The 5,000-nt window shown below is 38.5% G+C and overlaps 2 protein-coding genes across 5 annotated transcripts in view; one reads left to right on the top strand and one right to left on the bottom strand.

Moving 5' to 3' along the window:
* LOC136844868 (uncharacterized) overlaps nt 1-3,135 on the bottom strand; it is a 64,241-nt gene extending 61,106 nt beyond the window's left edge. The window contains exon 1 of the mRNA XM_067114132.1: nt 2,879-3,135. The gene's annotated coding sequence lies outside the window, so the exon portion shown is untranslated. The remainder of the gene's footprint in view (nt 1-2,878) is intronic.
* A 114-nt stretch (nt 3,136-3,249) lies between these two features.
* Nucleotides 3,250-5,000, top strand: part of LOC136844823 (nephrin-like) — a 532,521-nt gene continuing 530,770 nt past the window's right edge. For 2 of the 4 annotated variants that reach the window (XR_010854991.1, XM_067114080.1), the window contains exon 1: nt 3,253-3,362. The gene's annotated coding sequence lies outside the window, so the exon portion shown is untranslated. Of the gene's footprint in view, nt 3,363-3,698; nt 3,812-5,000 lie in introns of those variants that run through there. The other 2 variants (XM_067114068.1, XM_067114071.1) reach the window with 2 other exon arrangements.

Below are 5,000 nucleotides of genomic sequence, written 5' to 3'. Positions count from 1 at the left end.
GGAAGAAAAATCTTATACAACATGGAACAAAGTCTTTTGTGATGGAAGGAGAATATTGTATGACACAGAAGAAAGTGTTTTATGGTGGAAGGAGAATCTTATGTGACACGGAAGAAAGTGTTTTGCGATGGAAGGAGAATCTTATACGACATAGAAGAAAGTGCTTTATAGTGGAAGGAGAATCTTATATGACACAGAAGAAAGTGTTTTATGGTGGAAGGAGAATCTTATACGACACAGAAGAAAGTGTTTTTTGGTGGAAGGAGACTCTTATACAATACATAAGGAAGTGTTTTAAGGTGGAAGGAGAATCTTATACGACATGGAAGAAAGTGTTTTGTGGTGGAAGGAGACTCTTATTCGACACAGAAGAAAGTGTTTTATTGTGGAATGAGAATTTTATTCGACATAGAAGAAAGTGTTTTATGGTGGAAGGAGAATCTTGTACGACATGGAAGAAAGTGTTTTGTGGTGGAAGGAGAATCTTATTCAACACAGAAGAAATTGTTTTATGGCGGAAGGAGGATCTTATACAGCATAGAAGAAAGTGTTTTTTTGGTGGAAGGAGACTCCTGTACGACACAGAAGAAAGTGTTTTATGGTGGAAGGAGAATCTTATTCAACACAGAAGAAAGTGTTTTATGGTGGAAGGAGAAGCTTATACAACACAGAAGAAAGTGTTTCACTGTGGCAGGAGAATCTTATACGACACAAAAGAAAGTGTTTTATGGAGGAAGGAGAATCTTGTACGACACGAAGAATGTGTTTGGTGGTAGAAGGAGAATCTTATACGACATGGAAGAAAGTGTTTTATGGCAGAAGGAGAATCTCATATGACATGAAAGAAAGAGTTTTGTGGTGGAAAGAGAATCTTATTCGACACAGAAGAAAGTGTTTTACGGTGGAAGGAGAATTTTATTCGACACAGAAGAAAGTGTTTTATTGTGGAAGGAGAATCTTATCCGACACGGAAGAAAGTTTTTGTGATGGAAGGAGAATCTTTATGATATGGTAAGCCAGTTTTGTACTACACGACACAATTTTATGACACAGAAGGAAAGTCTTCTATGAAGCAGTGAAAGTCGTGAACGACACCAAATAAGTCGTTTTAGTAGTCGCAGAAGGTCGTGTATGACACTGGAAAAGTCTTCAATACAACTCGAGAAAACAAAAGCTGCAAAGGAATTCCAAAGTTTTGTCACTGAGCGAGAGAAACAGAGTGAATGTGAGAAGAGAATGTTCGCCGGGTGTTATGAGAAACTTGACAGGACAAAGAGCTCTTTAAATAGTTCCATGACTCAGCGATCAAAAGAAACCTTTGAGGAAACAAAATTTAAGATTATTATTATTATTATTATTATTATTATTATTATTATTATTATTATTATTGATCATGAGTAAATCTGATATAATCCTTCAAAGCTAGACTTACTACGAGCCATCCGTTTACTTGTTATTACTTCAAACTGACATTTTACTATTACCAAACACTCATTCCTCGCAATCTTGCATTCATCAGCTGGTCACCCATCCACGTAACGAACAAACCCGAGAGTTACTTCACCTAATGTAAGAATAGCGAGGTATTAGACAAGTTCCTCTTTAATTTTCTCAAAGGATTATCGCCCCTATGGAAACGCCCGCGCGTCCAGGAAGTAGACTAATTGGAGGTCGCCGCCTACTGCTGGGATAGTCACGAGCAAAGATAGTAAAGATATGTATCCAGATAATTATTCCGCATAAGTAAATATTTGAACTATTTGAACTACTTTCTGTAGGTTCGAGACGGCCTCTCTCAGAGACGTAAAGATAAACTGGAGGATCAGAAATCTGAAACTCGCTGGTCAAGATTCTAAAAGTAAGTGGGCTGATAATACTCACCTTGAAGTATGTACTGGGTCTAATATCATGCACTGAGGTAACATAGCGATTTGCTTACTGATTACCATTCATTTCTCTCATGTTTTCGATTGCTAAGATTCCTTGTGATTTCGTGACCTCAAACGTAATTAAACTTGGGAGAAAATTATAGCAAGTATAAAATGCTCCAGTTTCTTCAGCGCAATCGAGTTTTCTGTACAATCCTTCATCAGTATAATCAAGGCCCACCGAGAATAGGTCCCTATCTTTCAGTGCTCTCATTATAATACTGTATGAGCTGCGACCCATGAAACTAACCACGGCCCGGTGGTAGCCCCTTACCCTGTATGGGTACAGAGCACGATTATGGCTAGCTTTAACCTTACATAAAATAAAAACTACTGGGGCTAGAGGGCTGCAATTTGGTATGTTTGATGATTGGAGGGTGGATGATCAACATACCAATTTACGCTCTCTATTTGATGTTTTAAGATCTGAGGGCGGACAGAAGAAGTGCGGACACAAAAAGTGCGAAAAAGAATAAAAGTGAAGGTTGGACAATAAATGGCTACAACATTTCTTTTTACAGAGAAAACTAAAAAGGGTTAAAAAGCAAAGAAAATATACAACTTAAGAGGGTGAGAATTATAAGTTCCGTGTGCCAATAAATAAGCAAGTTTCTGACGATTTTAGAGTGGGTCGACAACTCCTAACTATGTAGTACAGGAATTTCCTGTTATTCTGGTCTTACGACCGTCTCAAGTCGTTAATCAATTATTTTCTTTTATGTTTTCCGATGCACTCACCCAAATAACAACTGGGCTTCGAAAGGTAAGTAGAGAGATAGAAGTAATTAACCGATTATGGATGATGTCAAGATTCTCTTTCCACACCGTAGAAGAGATAGATGAAAATAACTGATCGATTATCGTCAGTCCCAAAGAATTCCGTTTACACATTGCGAAAGGATTCGTTCTGTGGCTAATTAGCATACCTCACTCTGAAAGTGAACACTTACTGACAGGAGAAGGATTTCCTTAAAATCACGAAAGAGAACTTATAAAACTTAGTTCAAAATTTTGCGGACAGATTTCCTAAAATCACGAAAGAGAACTTATAAAACTTAGTTCAAAATTTTGCAGACAATTCTGTCAACAACAGCAAGACCCTTTCCCTTAGTCTAATTCATTTTCCGCCAGTAAATAAAATAACCTCCATCACGCTACACTAGAAGGAGGAACCGCAATGAAGATGTCACACTCACACACTCCCCAAACCGTGTGAATTGGTGACGAGCTGCGCGCGCGGTGACTGGGAGTCTGCGCAGAAGCATCACGGCCAGGACCCGGCCGAGTTGCGGGTTGAGGGGTGAACCCAACTCACGTAAGCGACAGTTCTTCGCGCGCTGTCTTTATGAACACAGTGAGAAAAGAGAACTGGCGGCAGTTTCCAAAGTTTAGTGTCGTTCAAACCCGACAGTTGTTGAAATAATTTGAGATTCTGTAAGTGTCTAACTACCCGTCGGGTGGTCCGTGTTGCCTCAGAATTAGTGTTTTATGGTCCCCTCCCAAATTACAACCAATTAATCCTCATTATCACCAATTTCCGCCGTGATAATGTCATTGCCAACCAGATGAGTGATAGTGACGATAATGTTAATGTCCTTGAGCTAAAAGATGGACTGTGGGTGAATATGAAAAAAATACTCACCCAGACGGAGAAGAAGGAGTGGACTCGGGGGCTGGCGAAAGAAACGTGTCCACAAATCTGAGGTGGCGCGGGCGGTAATAATAAGGGCTGCAGCTCAACGTCCTGGTGGAACGCGGGAGTGGAATAGTTTCATTGCGAGTGACATCGTTGGAGCATAGTTGCAAACTCTCTTGCACGGTTGAATGTGAATTCTTGAGATTTTTTATTTTTTTTTGTGCCTTCGATGTGTGGACTGCTCGTTGTAAGTACTGTAGTGGTTTTGATATAACTAGTAATTTGTCAGTGTTGGTTAAATCGGGCAATTTTTGTGCATTGTTCATGGGCAAGTATTAGGGTGCTTGTGGAAATAATGATTACAGAAATAGCCTTTTGGCTCAAGTATAAAGTAGCGAATAGTTTGAAGCATGCCTTTCTGGCAAAACACAACAATAGGGATTTTAAATAAGTAGCCTTTCTGGGGAAAAAAAAAGTAATGAGCATTTTAAAATGTTAGTTTCGAACGGTGTCAGTTGTTCAAAATATACCATTTTAAAAATCACAATCACGAATATATATTAAATGAAAACGTATTTTTAAAAGAATATTTAAAAACACGGACTAGATTAGGAAAAAATAGACACGCCATTAGAAATGAATCCCAAAATCGTCTATACATAAGAAAATATGATAGTGGTAAAAGAAAAATAAGCGTGACATTCCTTTTCAATTACTGTTCAATTGGCGTCTCTCGTTTGATGCGTGTGTGGTTTTTTTTTTTATCGTGTAATGCTTCCCTTGGCACCCTCGACCCTTAGTTTCTTTTTCGGTGAAGATTATAAATTAAGAATTGCACACATACTTTAAAAATAAAATTCAAAACAGGTACCAGATTACGAACAAAAATTAAACACTTCATCGGAAATCGCCCATATATAACAAAAAAATGACTGATGCATAAACTAAGCGTGACATTCCTTTTCAATTCCCACTCAATTGGCACCTCCAGTTTCGTGTGTGTGTGTGTGTGTGTGTGTGTGTTTTAAATCGTGTAATGCGCCCCTTGGCACTCTCGAACTTCAGTTTTTTTTTCGTGAGAGATTAGATTAAAGACGATAAGATGGCGGTAGGTGACACTTTCTTATCAGGGGCGTCAGAGTGGGACCTTGAGAGACGGAACCGACTGTGAAGATTTTGGGAAATGCCTATGTTATTGGTCGTCTGCTTGTTTTTACCTTTGCTTTTATTTAGTTTGGGATTTTTTTTTAGGGGAGAGGGATTTGTTTGTATTGTTAAGAGTCGTCGTTTATTTATTTATTTATTTATAGTTACGTGTAGGTTTGTAAATCTGGGAAATGTTATTCACCTGTTATATATTCACTTGCGCACTTGCGTCACCTGTTATATGTTCATTTGCGCACTTGCGTATGTTTGGAGTTATTTGAAGGTTTATT

The sequence above is a fragment of the Macrobrachium rosenbergii genome, chromosome 2 (assembly GCF_040412425.1).
Source record: "Macrobrachium rosenbergii isolate ZJJX-2024 chromosome 2, ASM4041242v1, whole genome shotgun sequence".
NCBI classification, from domain to species: domain Eukaryota; kingdom Metazoa; phylum Arthropoda; class Malacostraca; order Decapoda; family Palaemonidae; genus Macrobrachium; species Macrobrachium rosenbergii.
Note: the sequence above shows the minus strand (reverse complement) of the source record. Positions and strands in the feature narration are given on the sequence as shown.